Raw genomic sequence first — 17,669 nt, 5'->3', positions numbered from 1 at the left:
GGCTTTTGACAGTGAAGACTGGCAGATTATAAATGCATTTGCATGGCTTGATTCTCAGGTGATTTCCTGCAGAAAGTTGTACCCAGAGCTTAATACAAACTACCTGAAAACCATAAAATGGGAGAGAGACATTCCAAACACCTTGTACCCAGCTCCAGATTTGACAGATTTCAGCATTTGCCTTATTTGGTTTGAATTCTTTCTTATCAGGTCAAAGGGAAAAATAGGTTATTCTGACCCTCTGTTGTTGGTTCATGCCTCATTATAAAATTCTCTATTTCACAGAAATCCTTCTGTCGCATTTCTGAGGAGCCGTGCATCAAGAATAATCAAACATTGCATTGCTTGAAAACCCTGAGGATGCATAGCTCTCAAGGCTCCTCATGTTACTCGCAACTAGAATCCAAAATCAAAATACATGCCTCAGAAATTACTGAGCTGAAATATGTTTTGGAAGGAATGATTCAGGGTACAGATATTGGCCTGGGTTCAGTTATTGACTGGGATATAATTAACAGATGAGAGTGGAATTTACCCAGGGACAGGTTTCAGATTTGCTTGGAATCCTTCATGGATTTTCTCATGGAATTCTGTACTGTGAATCTCTTCAAAAACCTCCCCTTCTCACAGAACAAAGGGCATGCCCCCAGTACCTGAAACAAGTGTTCCCCATCTGTCTCCTTGGGCATGGCTTATCCAACATTAGCTAAGGTTCTTACTGCTATACATTAATGTGTGGCCCCTTTCTTACTTGTACAAGAAGCCTGTTCTCCAACCACTCCATCCATTTCCTCAATGTGGCTTTTACCTTCTTATGGCTGTCACTATGATCCTCTATTTCTGGAAGACAACAGTGGTACAATGACAGTCATTTGATTTGTCTAAGTCTGAACCCACACTGGGAGGTGTGGGGGAATGACTGAACACCTGTTGCTGCAGCCCAGTTAGAGAGAGATGTTTGAAGGGCACCACAGAGGGTCAGGCTTCTCTGGAAATTGCCCAAGACTAAGCACACAGGAGGAACTGTTTCTTTGGTAACCCCCTAAAGACCTAAAGTTGAACCCCAAGACAGAATGTACTTTGCTAACACAAGTGAAGACTCATTCATACACAACCTCAGAACCCTAGAAGCCTGGGAATTATCTCCTTAAGAGAGGGCCCTCATCTGCAGAGTGTCCCCTGGATAGTTGGCGAAGCCCAAGTCTAGGCATTTGTTGCTGTTATCAGTGTCCCTGAGGAGTGACACCTACTGACGAAATCCAAAGGGTTCCTGGTAGTGGAGCATCTTCATCCATTGGAGAAGAGAGCAAAGTGGCTGTTCTCCCGTGGTCCAGGGAACCAACGAGCTGTATACCGATTGAGCAGCAAGTATGGGAGACACTTCTTGTTTTCACCTCTGGTTGATTTGCCACTGCACACGCATGTTTACAAGCCTGGGGTGTGTGAGTGGCAAAGGCGAGAGAGAAGAGAGAAAACTCTCTAAAGGAATGTGTTTTATGGGAAGTCTCTGTTACCTACCTGGAATGGCAGATCCCAGTGAAGCAGAAGGAAGGGCAAAACAGGAGAGAACTTCTAAAAGCAGTTGAAGCTGTAGAAAATTCCCAGAAAGCTGTCACGACAACAAGAACATTTAATCCCAATTTCAAATCACTTCTAGAAAAATGCATGCTTACAATTTAAAAGCAATAGCTAACTCAACCAGGAAAATAACTGTGCTGGAAAACTGAAATCCCGATGTAGATTAGACATTTGAGAGGCATAAATAAAAACAATAAAAATGTAAAAAAAATATTTGAAACTTGTATTGGTTTAATAAAATGCTGATTGGCCAGTAACCAGGCAGGAAGTATAGGCAGGGTGATCAGACTAGGAGAATTCTGGGACGTGGAAAGGCAGAGACAAGTTGCAAGCCAGATGCAGAGGAAGTAAGATTAGAATGCCTTACTGAAAAAAATGTGACAATCCCCTAGGTTATCTGTTCATGAAATTGTGTCTAGATATGGTTTTCTTTTTTGAAATACCCTTTGGTTTATACCCTAACCAGTAATGGAATTTGCTGTGTGTACTAGGCTGCCCTTGAACTCACAATTTGCTTCCCGCCTCTGTTTTCCCAGTGCAGGGATTAAAGGTAAGCACCACCAGAAATTGTGACTTGGGTTATATTTGTTGTCTAAATGGGAGCTGAGGAAAATATTTGTCAGTAATCTTCATTGTGGGCCCGTGCCATGGATCCTCCTAGCTAAACAGTAGAGGGAGATGAAAAAGTGTTATCGATGCAGGGGTTTTTCTTTTATTGTTTGGAGATAAACTGCATAAAGAGGAGGAAAAATGAGTAGGAAGAACTATGAAAATGCATCTAAGGTGAATAAAAAATAAACCAAAACAATGAGGAGGCTAGTGGGGTATAGCCAGTATGTACATCACTCGCTAATAGAAGCCCTCAATTCAAAAGTGAGCATCAGAAAGAGGGGGAAATCAACAACAACAAAAAGGAACCGCTGAACTGGACCTCTGTCTAGAAAGATGCGTCCCAGAAGAAGAAATACATTTGGCATTTTGCAGTGACTTTCTGATCTCCAAGGAAACAGGACAAAGTCTGACTGTCTTCTGGGCGGGAGGCACAGCTTCTTAACCAGGTTTGCAGCACTCTGGTGGGGCAGGACAGCACCATGTGTGCCTAGCTATTTCTAAGTTGCATGAGACTAGAATACGAACTAGATTCTTTCTTATTCCTTTGTAGAAAGGGATTGGATAAAAAGAGGAGCCATGGAAATGATATTAGCGTAAGGAGTCTGGGTTGTTCTATAAAGCTAACGGAAACCAAAGAGAGCCGAGCTGGCGGTACCAGCGTTCACAGCGATCCTAGTGCAACATTGTGATCCCGAGGTGGAAGCTAGCGAGTGAAAGATTAGTGGTTGACAAAGACATTTTCAGTCACTGAGTAAGTTTGGTTTGGCTAGATACAGATGGGGCACATTGCTGACCCAATGACTATCCCATACAGGAGAAAACAATGTGTAATGTTCACACACACTACCAAATGAAATCCAGGCCAATCAAAGATAAGTATAACATATAAAGTTTAAAAAAAATGTTAAATAATGCTTCCTTGCAAGACAGAAAGCCAGGACACTAATAGAAAAGAAACCACTCAACTGTGAAGCTCTTTAAACTGGGTGGTAAAAGATATTATAAAAATAAACAGGAAAAATGAGAGCTTGGTAAAGGGGTTAGCAGTATGGAAGAAATATGAAATATACTAGCCTTAATAGTAAGGGAGTTTCTACAGTTCTTTTAAAAAGGCTATGTAATCCAATAAAAATAAATGAGAAAAGAACAGAGAAATGGGACCTAAATGACTGTTAGACATGAACACGCGCAGTCTAATTTACTATACACAGAAAAACGCAAGTAAATGAAAATGACGTGATTGAGAGTGTGTCATGTATGTAAACCTTTAAGGGTGAAAGCACAGGTTACTAGTAAAGGAGGCTGGGGTGGATAGTCTTACACATAACAATTTTTAACTGTTACCTTGCAGTATGCAATGGTATTTAAAATATGAATACATTTTTGACCAAGTTATTCATCTTTAAGAACCGTAGGGAAGGAAATTACAGGAAGAAAACAGATGTTGCAGGTAGGTTTATTTAACCTTTGTTTCCCAACACTATTGACTGGAAACTGTTTTCAAATCAGTAAAGACATGTCAGGCTCTAAGAGCACTGGTTTCTCTTCCAGAGGACCCGGGTTTGATTTCCAGCATCCATATGGCAACTGACTACTATCTGTAATTCCAGTATCACTAAATCCAACATACTCTTCCACCCTCTTGGGTACAAGGCAGGCATATGTTACACTTGCATATATACATGCAAAACACTCACACATAAAAAAAAATTAAGTACACTAATAAAAATAATAAATGTTATATTTATATCTGTCAGTTAGGAGAGCCCATCACAATCTGTGCTAAGGAGCAAAACCAAAGAGCAGGATGAGTACTGATGGTACTGTCTTTCAAAGAAAACCAGGAGGCCAGAGATGGGGCTCAGCAGGAAAAGGTGATTGCCACTAAACCTGAAAGTGTGAATTCTATCATTCTCAGACCATGGAGAAAGGAGAGAATCAACTCCCAATAGCTGTCAGTTGTCCTCGGACCTATACAGGCATGCGGTCACACACACACACACACACACAAAATGGAAAAGAGACTGCTAGTGTGTAAGTGAGCCTGTAAATGTGTAAGTCAGCTGAGGGTGTCAATACAGCCTCTCCTCGTAGGGAAGCAGAGACATGGGTGTGCGGGCTATGGACATGGTTACCTATGGAATCAGGAATGAAAGGAGTTCTTATCCTGGAAATAACTTCTTTCTCCTTTGCATACAATCTGGCGGTTTCATGATTTTACTAATCTTATGGATTAGTTTAGCAACAAATAGAAGCTCTAAGATGAAAGGAGAGAATAAACCAGACCAGTTGTTTAGTTGAATCAGAAAGTATATAACCCTGAGCATGTGCCATTTTGGTTCTAGGGATCTCACATGCCAAGCTTATTCCCCAGCATGGCCGGCACTACTTTACTCAAGGTCAAGTTGAAACTCCCTTTCTGGATCACTATAGGCATTGTCACCCATCACTTCCTAAATCCCAAGGAGACAACCGGCTTGGAGAAAAGCAAATCATCTGCCATATTCACTTTGATACAGACTGTGTATCCTTGGCTACTGTGGGGCAGTCAGAAGAAAAGAAGAGTCTAGCCAGAGCAGCTTTGCAAGGTTTTTTAATTTAATGTTAAAGTTTTTTGACTATTAAGAACAGCTCCCCAAGTTCCCACAGAGATCTCCCCTTGACAACTGTTCTTGGAGAATGTCTTGGAGCATCTTTAGGCAGAGGAATGGCTGTTGTTCTTGGTCGTATCTATGGTGGCCATCCTCTGTAATAAACTGATATGCTACAACTTTGCAAACACATTGTTGTAGGAAGTAGAGGAAGTCATGAGTGAATTAACTCCTCAGTGAATGTGTGGGCTGTGAATTGTTGCCATGGGCACAGCCGTGTCAATGACCCCATAGTCTCAGACCCATGGAGGAATTGCAAAGCCTCCTCCTTGGAAGTGAGGCTCAGGGGGAAATGGCAAAGCCTTCCCTTCTCTTCTGTGTGAGAATGTTGATGGTGTGTGTAGATAATGGCCACGATAGCTCCCTCATTCATATCCACTTCCTACTGTTCCTACTATAGTTCTTCATACTATTCCCCTACAGACTGCTCCTGCTATTCCCCTACAGATTCGCTCATGTCTAATCAACAAATATATCTCCTCGATCCAACCATATGTGCCCTGCCTCCCTTTTTATCTGTATCTAATAACCCTGCCTTCTTGTTGAGCTGTATGCAGTAATCCCAGCTCTCCTTTTAGCTCTATATTATGAATATGTGTGTGTTTCAGAGGTGGCCACTTTATATTAGATCACCAATGAGAGTATCCATCCCCAGCAGTGGCTTGTGTTCCCTCTTTAGTAGCCTTGGTTCCTTTCAGTTCTTTATCTAGAGTTGTAGCTCTCAATCTTCTTAATGTTGTAACCCTTTACTACAGTTCCTCATGTTGTGGTGACCCCCAGCCATGACATTATTTAATTGCTATTTCATAACAGTAAGTTTTCCTACTGTTAGGAATCATAATGTAAATATATGATATTCATATCTGATATGTTTACCCCCCGCTGAAAGGTTGAGAGACACTGCTCTAGAGGTAGGGCCTAAGAAACTTATGTCTGTTGGTATTGCCTTTCTTCTGGTCTTGTTATTACAGCCATTTCAGAAAGACGGTTTCACAGCACATTTTCTGGTGTTCTGGCTTTTAGAATCTTTCCATGGCTTATTTTGCAATGTTCGTTGAGCCATAGATTGCCAGAGTTGTAATGTAGATATATACATTGGGGCTGGGCTTCCTACAATCTGTGGATCTCTGCATTATGTCCACTTGGTTTTTTGTGATGCTCTCCATTGACTGTCAAGAGAAGCATCTTTGATGATTGGTGGGTATAAGGATAAGATTTAGAAATAGTAAGGAGTTATGCTCGTCTAGCAAAGTGGTGGTAGAACACACTTTTCGAAGGTCCATAGCTTCCCTAGTCATGGCTAGATTTCTAGTACTAGGCATCATCTCTTGCCTGTTGAGACAGATTAGACAGCTGTGTGTCACCAGCAACATGTGAGTGCCATTTCTTGTCCCTTGATGGATATTTTGCCTGCTGGTCATTGTTGTGGCTAATAATTGTTACAACATAGTTATTGTGGAACTATTAGCCCTCTTGGCAACTTTCATACTACTTTTCATTTATCATGGAAGCTCGGCTTCAGGCAGGAGGCTTTCGGGTCAGATTCATATCAAATCACTGGTGTCCTAATTGTGTAGTGTTTTTAGCAACAGGGACTTAACCTCATCTTCTGAAAAGCAGGGCAGCAACAATAACCTATATTGTTTGAGGAGTTACTTAGACTCTCTGAAAAACCATTCAAAAAGAGGTTTCACATGCCTGGTACTCGGGGTTTTGCTAGTTTGTAGAGAACACTGGGAACCCAAGTGGCTTAACTTACTTTAAATAGCTGTACATATATATGTGTGTTATGTGTATGTGTGTATGCACGTGTGTGTTGTGTATGTGTGTGTGGATGTATGTCTGTTGCATGTATGTGTGTGTATGTTTTGTGTGCACATGTGTATATGTGTGCATGTTGTGTATATATATGTTTCATGTGCATGTGTGTATATATGAATGTATATATTTTACACATAAACTTCCTTGGCATTATTTCTCCCTCCTTCTTCTGTATTGGCCTCCTTTTCCCCTTTCCACTTGGAGCCCACCCTTTCATTTCTCTCTTAGATAAATTTAAATCTGATACATAAGGAATGGCATGTTTATTATATTATCAAGCGCAAGAGATAGGTTAAATAATTATTTTCTTATCCTTGTACAAGGTACCGAATTTTCTAAAACGTATTTATCCATATCCAGTAAGCAGTGGTAATGTGTTGGAATGGAAAGTCATTCATAGGTTCTCCCATACAATAGAACTTTATACTATTTGCAACTTTTAGCGTCGTAAGAGTAAGAAACACACACATTTGTCATTTAGTGCTCTGGTGGCCAGAAATAAAAAGTGAAGGAAAGGTCCCTACTAGCTCCATCTCCCTGAGCTGTAGCTTGACCCAGCGAACAGGAGGGGGCGCTGCTACATGCATCACCCTCCAGTAGGCACATCAGCATTCACAGGCATCTCAAGCTTAAAAAGCATGATGTGCATACACACACGCTTCGAGACAAGGAATGAAGCTTTGAGAGTAAAAACAGATGAAACTCTCAGCGGGTCTCACATGTCAGTGCTTAATTTCTGCCGAGTCAGAAAGAAGGCTTTGTTTTTTAGGCTGTACTCCTGTGACCAACTACTTATGCTAACTCTGACTTCTAGAAGAGCTCTGTGCATGTCTGTGAGTCCCCGGTGCATTTAGCATTTCCTATGGAAGAAGAAATAGGTCTTTTACATTACAGGATATGTACGAATGAAGGTGTGAAACATGAACCCCTCATAAATACACTGGCTTCCTCTCTAAAGGAAATATCTGTGTTTGCAAATCCAGAGACAAGTGAAAATGAGGCATTTGTCTTCTCATGGACTGTTATTAAATCTTATTTATTTGGATACAATTCATCGTCCTGTTGAAATTCCACTCCCTGCCCACTCCCCCTGCCTCACTACCTGTTTCCTGATCTTAGAAAACCTGTGGTGAGCCTTCGTTCTATTTGGTTTGTTAAGAGACCGGCAGAGCCTTTCGGCAGCATCAATAAGGAGATTATAATCTGTTTTCAAACCACATGCGGTCTTGTTTCTTAGATGCCACTGACTTCTGCCCCATCAAAGGGCCCTGATTTTGATTTTTCATGTCACCTTTCACAAACATTTTCTTTGCCTGTTTTCCTTGTTGCTTAAGTTTAAAATGTTCCGCCAACCAAAACATATAATACCTCTTGGTATTATCATGAGATTATATCTCCTAAAACCCCCTAAGTGATGCTCAGGTCTCTGAACAGGTTTGTTGTCTGGACTTTCAGAATGAATGTCTCTTTTCTCAGTTTTCATGGCTTCTCAAAAGTCAGCTCGATGTCACTGTGTGTGTGTGTGTGTGTGTGTGTGTGTGTGTGTGTTTACATACTGGGGCAAAGGAAAAGGGCCTTATGTAGGCAGTGAAACATAACTAAGCACAGGAACCTTGGAAAAGATAGAAGATACTAAGTAGGCAATAGGTTGATGTAAAAAAAAAAAGAAGAGATGCGGACCTTTGATTTCTAGGAGATATTTCTAAGAGCTCTTTACAAGTAGTTCTTGGATACTGAGCAGAAATCAAAGTGTCAGGTCCAAGAGGTCCTAATGTTGGAAAATAGAGATGTGATACTTAATGGGATTTGTAATAAATCGTTCATCGTGAGCTTTCTTTGTCTAAACATATATGCTGATTGTTGTTATGACAAAGAGATGGGTATAGAAATGAACAGACTTCAAAGGAATTAACAGCCCAGTGGGGGAAGACCAAGGAGTCAGTGCTGTAGGAGGAGACGGACAAGGAAGCTTAATCGCAAGTATAAAATCTAGGGACTTCAGGCAGTTTTATTTCTAACCCAAGGATTCATTGCTTCCACGTGGACCAGATGAGCAAGCAATGTTGCTGAGCAACCAAAGTAATATACAGCCCGGGTGCTGTGATAGTGACATCCCCCTGTCAACACTACCTGTACCCCGGGACTCTTTGCTTTGATTCATTTTCCCAAGAAATTTCATTAAGACATGTTCAAAGTAAAAGCGCTAACCCCCGCCCCCCTCCCCCCCCCCCCCCGCTGACATTTACCCCTCTCTGTTCTTGTGTATCATCTGCTGGTGAAATGTCTGTGATTGCTGTGCCCTTCCTCAAGCTTGCATAGCCTGTCACTTCTTTTTTTGTTGTTGTTGTCTTAAAAATATTTCTTGTTATTTATAGCTTATTTTAAAATGCATCTGCCAACCAAACTCAGTTATGGACAGGTAGGAGGTTAGACAGATAATGGATAGACATAAGTGAAATGTAATAAATACAAATTGCAGAAGTTAGGGAAACAGGTGACATTTATTATATAATTCTTTCAGATTTTAAGGTTATTTAAGTTTTTTATAAGGAAAATAAAATCATATCTTAATTTTGTCATTTATTGAAGAGCATCTTGCAGTGAACTGAATGAGAGCCAAAAAGATAACAGGCAAGAGGTTTGTCCCACCACTTCCATGAAAAAGTGACTGTCGGACGCCAACATTAGTTCTACAAAGAAGACATAAAAATCACCAATAATTGCATGAAAATTACTCAGCCTCCATCAGCCATTAAGAAAGTACATATCATGGGACTAGAGAGGGGGATTCAGTAATTAAGAGCATGCTCTGTTTTTACAGAACCAGGCTCAATTCCTAGCACCCACAGAGTGGTTCTTAACCAGTTATAAGCTTAACTCCAGTTTTGATGCCTCCCTCCTCTGGTCCTTTAAAACCCTGCATTCCAGCAGTGCACATAAACTCACGTAGGCAGATACCAATATACATTAATAAAAATAAAGAAACCTTTGGGAAGAAATAAAGAAAATGTGCATCGGTATCATGAAATACCCCTCACATGGTAAAATTCAAAATAGTATTAATAAAAGGACCAAGAGTAAGAGAAAGCAATATGTAATGGCGAGAAACGGAGGCGTTAGAACCTATGTGCATTGCTGATGGGGGTGGAGAATGGGGTAACCAGTATGGAAACTTGGTTAGCAACTTCTCTGTGTGGGTGTATACGGAATTACTATATTGTTTCAGAAAAGCCAGGTCCCAATGTTTGAGAATGGACCAAAAGGTAGGAGGTGTTATGAGACCAAAAAGAAAGAAGCGAACAGACTTAGTGCAGACAAAGGGCAGCCTATGGGATCATATAGACATAAATGAATTCTGATCAACAACAACATTGCTAGATCTGTGTCTAGCAGAAGGACATTTCTATGACAAGTGAGATAAAGGTTGGTCCTGGCCAACCAGAATATACCTGGGCTTTCTGAAAAACAGTAACATGCACAGTGTCGATTAAGGAGCTGCCTGGGCATCAGGGGCCAGCAAAACACATTCAACTATTTTTAACAGCTTTGTCCTGTAAGGTTGAGGATGTGCCAAGTTAGCTGGCGGTTACAAGCCAGTTGGCTGCCATCTTATCAAGGTGTATCCTTACACATATTGTCCGGATTTTTTTCTTACTATCTACTCAGAGGAACTGAAAGCAGGTATTCAATCAGGTACTTTATACACCAAGACTCATAATGCATTAGTCCCAATAAGATGCATACTTCACAAATGATGGAGATGACTCAGCTGTCAAGGAATAGATGAACAGATAAAACACATGACATATGTAAATAATGGTTTTATTGAACTACAGGAATGAAAGTAACATATATGTAATGTGGATGAAAGTATTACCTGAAGTAAAATAAGAATAAAGGAAAAATCTACTTAAGCGAGTTATACAGAAAAGGCAAATTCATAGAGTAAACAAAGGATTGAAGAAACTAGGGCTTGGGTGCAGGGAAACAAGTTAGTGCTTATCGGGTGTAAACTGTGTGTTTGGGATAAAAAGGGGCTTTAGGGATGAATCTTGGCAATGGTTGCACCTTTTAAATGTATACACTTAATGAGACTGAACTGAACAGATAAAATTAGTTCAGATGGTAAATTTTATGTTTTTTTTTTCACAATGAAAAAGGGCAATGAACGTTCTCACACAAGATATGACCCCATGAAAAAAGCAAATGAAAGATTTGGCACTGTGCTGTGCAAAATGAAGTGATCAGGTAATTGTGTGAAAGCTGAAAGAGAAAATGAGCTGAAGCTAAGAGAAGGGCCCTGGGAAGAGGGGCAGCCTGTGCCAGGGTCTCTTACAAAGGAAACTGACTGGGGAATACAGGGTCAGTGCGCCAAGTAAGTCTTCCGTCTATAGCCCTCCACTTCTCCCTCTCTGGTCTCTTCTGATCAGCCTGTCCTTGCCTCTTCCTTCTGATCTTGAAGGAACTTCTGCCCAGCAAAGATAAAATGTTCCTACCTTACCACACACAGTGTCGTGGTCACATGTCAAGATCCCTTGCCACACCCTCAGTCTTCCCTTGACACTTGGACCTTCCTTGTAGCAGCATCTTGAATGCTACAAATACCCAGCACCATCTCTCTCTTATCTTTCTCCTCTTTATAACTGGGCATCTTTACTTGCCACTTGGTATCTATTCCATTATTAACCTAGTTTGACTTCCCATCTGATCATGGAGACTTGTGCCCAGGTCAACAATGCCCTTCATCACCAGATCCAGCAACGACCCCTCCATCTTATCCGAGTTACCAAGTTCATTCAGCACAGTTGGTGATGCCCTTATCATAGCCTCTGCCCTTGGCTTCTGTTAGATAGCTTTTCTTTTGCTTTATACGTCTTTGTTGTTGGTTTCTGTATATTCTTCCAGGCTCAGTGTTACACCATTTTCTTGCTCTATTCTCTTCTCAGATGATGCCATATGGTCATACGGCCTTAACATATAGTCTATAAGACTACCAAACTTATGTATCTAGGCCAAGTCCTTTTTAAGAACATGAGGACCATATAGACAGACTGCCCACTATCTACTCTGTTCCTAGTTCTCCATCTGTCATTTAAAGGCGACTAAGAAGGGTTTAATGATCCTACTCAGCTATTCCATATCGCACTTCCTTTGACTTACTGTGTGTGCCTGCCACTGAGGTCCCTGCTATTTCTCAAATGTGACAACTTGATAGAAGATCACCTGACCAGCATGGCTTTATAAATGAAATAGAATTCTTATGAAAGGCGTGCAGAACCATGGGAGGAAATTACTTGGAGTAATGATTATTGTTGTGACGTAGTCTGGTCTTCTCAGGCTAAGAGACGAAGGGAGAACAATTAACATATGCAGCCCATGGCTATGGCTGTTTTCTTGTCAACTAGAGAACACACTAGTTTTGACAAGGGCTTGGCATTTTTAACTCATTCAAGGAGTTGGAAATAATTTGTCAGTTCTGCCTCCTCTGGAAACCTCAGAAGTTAGTTCTTGCCCTTGTTTTAACATTGAGAAAATTAAGCCTGGCTGTTAGACCATCAAAGGCATCGGCCAACTCAGAGCAAATAGTGATACCATTATGTATTGTGCAGCCTTGGAAAAAAGCTTGAGTTCCACTTGAGCTTTCCAGCTAGCAGAGTTGGCATTGTGTAGACACCACCGTAGATGCTAAAAGTGGCTGGTGGCCAGCAAAAGCCCCCTGCTGTGTCTTCTACTCTCTGAAGTTAGATTCCTTACTTTCAGGCAGTGTAAAGCAAGAATGCTTCGTGTACCAAATCGTTTGGCAGTCTTCAATGGCATGAAAAACAACTTGTTTGTATAGAAAAAAAAATATTTTCCAGAGCTAGAAGCCCATAAAGATTATTGCCTCTTTTTAGTATACAGAAATATTCCACAAACATGACTCTTTCAGCTTTCTGCACTGTAGTATCCACAGCAGAGATAGCTTTGCCCTCCTCCTGTGAGGGATGTCCTCCCTTGCGGTCAGCCCGTGGACCATCTGTGCCTGGGATCCTCTGTGATGCTTGATACCCACTGCCCATCCTGCTGCTGATCAGGCTTACAGTTGGCCATCTCAATACCCAGAGAAAGAAAATCTGCCTTGGCAAGACTGGCCCCTCCCTGCTGATGCAGGAGCCTTGGCATTGTTTAGGCTGCCAGTCTGGTTGCCTCCTTGTTGCCTTTGGAAGGCTGCACTTTCTCTGTGGCTTTTGTGGTCGTTTCCATCCGCCAGTGTGGTCCCTCTCAGAGGCACTAGCGTGCCAGACCAGCCTATTTGAATTGGTGCCAGGCCACTTACTGGGGAGGTGAAGCCAAATCCCATATATTTAAAAGTGCAGCGCTTCGCTTGTCCACCTAGCTCCTGTCTCCTGCAGTCATTAGTTGTGGTTTGACTTTACTGTTAAAACACTCCTCTTTTTTCCCCCCTTTCTCTCAGCTCTGGCTATTTTCATCTCTATATATTTAGCAAGTTGTATGTAGGTATGGATTCTGCAGTTCTACTTAAATTTCTCTTTCTCTTTTTTCTTTTTCTTCTATTTGTGTCCTAAGGAAAGAGAATGTGTTTCCTATTAAATGGGGGAGGTGGAGAGAAGATAGGGAGACCCAATATTTGAGTAGAATAGAAAGTGAGGGGGCAGTGGAAGTCTGTCCTGTAAAGCAGGGATGGAGAGGCGCCTGTTCATGCGGCCACGGGACAGATATCGTCCCTGTTCTCAAATTTCTTTAGGAAAAACATGGACCTTTGGAAACTTGATACATCTAGGGCTGCAGTTTGCTTGGCATATGTTAATATCCTCCTAATATCCTGGGGATCTTTCACATTGTGCAGTATCTAAGACTATAAAAGACAGAGAGCATGATTATACAATCTAAGGCAGATAAATAACGCCGCTTCTCTTCTACTGCTGAGCTGGGGAAGTTAAGCGATTTTCCTGAAATCCCTCAGGAAGTTCCAGACACATTTAGGAACACAACATGTGAATTCTAACCCACAGACCTTTCAACTATGGACACATATCACTCTCTCTGTTTACTCTAGAATTCCACACATGTGCTCCTCAAGTCAACATTTGCATCTGGAGCTCTCTGTGTGTGCATGGTAGGGGCAGCAGGATTCCAGACTTTGTCAGCGGAGTTGGGTTAACATCACCACATCCCATGGTCAGCTACTTATTAGTGTGTGGCCACTTTAAGTAGCCACAGTCCCAAGTAACATCTACAATGAACCAGACTACAGTTCTAAGGGAACTTGCGTTTACTCAAAGCAAAGCAAGAGCCAATGTAACTGGCAGTTACAGAGGATGTGCTTCATCTAAGCACCCTATAAAAAGTCAAAAATGGAATATAGAACGTGGAGAACATTCCTTCAGGGGGCGGTAATGAAACAGCTAGCCATTGGGAGTGGCACGTGTGATGACTACATAAAAGAAACGTGGCTTGGGCAGTCTCAATCAGAACTTTACATCTGGCTTGCAAGGTACAATTAACATACGTGGGAAGATTGTAGAGCTACCGGGGTTTGTAAAGAGATGAGGAAAGTTCCATAAAGAAAAATAATCAGCTAGGTATGATGAATCATACCTGTAATCCCAATACTTGCCATGATGAGGCAGGAAGATAACTATGATTTCAAGATTAGCCTAGGCTATGTAATTATTATATAACAGACTTTTCTGGGGAGGCAGCTAGGACATAACACAGAGACAAATGGACGGACATACACACACCAACGAGTTTTCACTGGGCTTCCTAACAGAAGATGGGGTAGGGGTTACTCAAAGCAGTTGGGTCACTGGAAAGCCCTCCCCAACATGGGAAGTGGCAGCTCAGCCCATGGAACTTTCTGCGTGACTTGCTGTTATCTCATGATGTCTGAGAAATCAGTGGCTTCTCCTCAGTTCTGCTGACCTGAGGACCCTCCCCCAGAAACGATTCCCTTTTTGTATATAGCCAGGAAAGGGTCATAGAGAGTTGTCTCAGTTTCTGTTCATCCAGACCTTTGGCCTTTTGCTCACCTCTAGAATCGCGTTGTCTCCTTATCTATTCTGGAGGGATTTATTTTATTAGTTTAGCCTGGGACACAGAGTGAGATGTCTCAAAAACACAAAACAAATCATTCCGAGGCAAAAAGAAGGAGAAGAAGAAAATTTTTAAAAGAAAGAAACCATATATATATATATATTGCATTGCAAGCAACTTAGGTTACTCAGGACTTATATGACAAATTTAACACCCTCTCACAATTAAACCCCAATGGTAGAGGTTTCATATCATCTAAGCACTAATAATGTCTAGGTTTCTCAATGTCCTGACTTTTCTTCCTTTATTTTTTCTGTCTTTCTTTTCATGTTTCAGTAGTTCTCTGGCTCCTGATACTTCTTCCCACATTTCTTCAATGTTGGTGTCACCTGGCGTCACAGAACCATTCAGATCTACCCTTTCCGTAGTGATCTTCAGAAATATCATCAACACAGTTGGTCCAGTTTTCTTTTGTTCATATGCTGATATTCCCGTGTTCCTGTCTGAACTCATATTCTTACCCAATTTTCTATTGCGATTATGTACTGATTGTGGGTTCCTTCTGTCATATAAGGAAGTACTAGAGTGTGGCTATGTCTGTAGGTAAAGCCTTTCAGAAAGTAATTCAGCTTGAGGTCAGAAGGACAGACCCTAGCCCAATCAGAGAGCTGCTGCGTCTGGACCCAGGAAGGGCCATGCAAACATTACACATTAGGATGTCAAGCCATTAATGAGCCAAGGGGAGAAAATGTAGAAGAAATAAAATTTCATGTCACTTTGGGCATAGACTTTTAGCATATGAAACTAAAAAAGAAAGAGAAAGAGGAGCGATTAAAAAAAGAAAAATGACATACATACATACATACATACAGACAGACAGACAAACCCTTTGTTTAAATTACCCAGTCTGTGACAATTTGTCATGGTAGCTTAATTCAGACAGTAACCTGCTGGGCCTTTTCACTAGCTTGCATGTTTAGAGTGCAAACTGTTTAAAGGAGAACTATTGATCATCTAGCTGTGCATTGTGTTATCCCTATCTGTTCTCAGACACTAGCTCCGAGATTCTCGGACTTTTCCATCATTTTCAACTTCTATCTTCTTTTTTTTTTTTTTCCTCAAGAAAGGGTTTCTCTGTGCAACAACCCTAACTATTTCCCGAATTATCTCTTGTAGACCAGGCTGTCTTTGAACTCACCTCTGCCTCCTGAGTTCTGGGACTAAAGGCGTGTGCCACCACTGCCCTGCTTCAACTTCTTTTTTACATCTAGTCAGTCCAGTACTGTTGGTTTGCTCCCTCAGGCATCTTCAAACCTATACCTCGACATTGGCTTCCCCAACTATATTTCAGATACTATTTTCTGATTCAATTTCTCTTCACCATTGTTCTCAGTCATCTGGTTAAAACACTTTTATTTTCAACCGCTGTCAAATGCCTTGTTTTGATGAGGAGACGCTCTCAGCTGCAGAGTGCCCCATTTGCTAACTGGATTCTACACACTAGGCATGTGGATATCAAAAGTCAGGAACATTAATGTCTCTTTACCTAGGCCCCCGAGGATGCTTACTTGAGATGGTCCTCCATTCCCTACAGGGAACATAGTAGCCGGGCGTCATTAGGGCTTTCTTCTAGTTTAATTATGTCTGTCACAGATGAGTTTCTGACGAGCAATAAACATATTTATTAATATTGGGTTGCTGTACAAAGAAATGGAGGCAGATAATATTTTAAATACTAGTGTTTCTCCCTCTCTCTTCCCCAACACCCTGTCTCCCCACTTGCTTCCTGGAATATAGGCTACTGATTCATATTCATGTTATCGGAGTTGTAATCCTGCCTTCATGGCCCTTGGGAAAGTGACTTTTCCTTGCCAAGCTTTTGTTTCCGTTAAATGCGTATAACAAGAAGGTGCATTACTAAAAGCGACTTGTCTTTAAAGGCTGTGACAAAGGTTAAAATGAGGTAGAGCATTCAGCTTGGCACTGTGCCTGGCCTCCAACAAATGCTGGCTTTGGTAATAGCTGTATAGATAATATTCTCTAGCGGCCTTTAGTGGAAGTACTACCAAAGTCACATCAGAATTCTATGGCCAAAGGAACTCAGTTTGAAAACCACTAAAAGTTCCAACCACATCGGCCGCCTCCTGCTGCTTACATATACCGTCCCTTTCTGTGGCTTCACCCAGATACTGTGTTGCCAGGACTCCACATGTGCCAGTGCCTCAATCTCTTCAGATCGTCACAGAAGACTCATCTTCTGAGTAAAACCCTGAGGCCAGCCCTGACCATCAAATCTCTATGGCAACCCTTTTGCTGTCTGCCTCACAGCTGGCACATAGCAGTTCTCCACCAGATTCTCTTCTCTTGAAGACTTGTCGTTGGCGTGTGATGTATTCCTACTCAACAAAAGACACATTGTTGTCTCTTCCACTACAGGAGTGTTGTCTGAGGTTTCTGTCCTTTCTGGTTCCCACAATCATTAAGTCCCAAAGAAATCACACAAAGTTCTACGTGAATTATAAACTGATTGCCCATTAGCTCAGACTTCTTATTAACTCTTATAACTTACATTAGTCCATTATTCTTGTCTGTGTTAGCCACATGGCTCAGTACCTTTTTCAGCGAGGCAGTCACATCTTGCTTGCTCTGTGGCTGGGCCAGGACTGTGCCCTCTTCCCAGAATTGTCCTGTTCTCATTGACCCGCCTCTACTTCCTGTCTGGTTGCCCTGCCTATATTTCCTGCCTGGTTACTGGTCAATCAGCATTTATTTAAAATATAATTGACAGAATCCAGACCATTGTCCCACACCACAGGAGGGCAGGGATTCTGATCTACTGAATTGCCTGTTGCTAGTAGTTTCTCAGCAAGTATTTACTGAATGACTAAATGAATATTCTACATAATGGCATAAGTTCTTTGAACACAATATATGCTCATTTAAATGTCTGCTAAAATGAGAGTCTCTCTA

This window comes from Chionomys nivalis, chromosome 11 (genome assembly GCF_950005125.1).
Source record: "Chionomys nivalis chromosome 11, mChiNiv1.1, whole genome shotgun sequence".
Taxonomy (NCBI): Eukaryota; Metazoa; Chordata; class Mammalia; order Rodentia; family Cricetidae; genus Chionomys; species Chionomys nivalis.
This window is presented reverse-complemented; position numbering follows the sequence as displayed.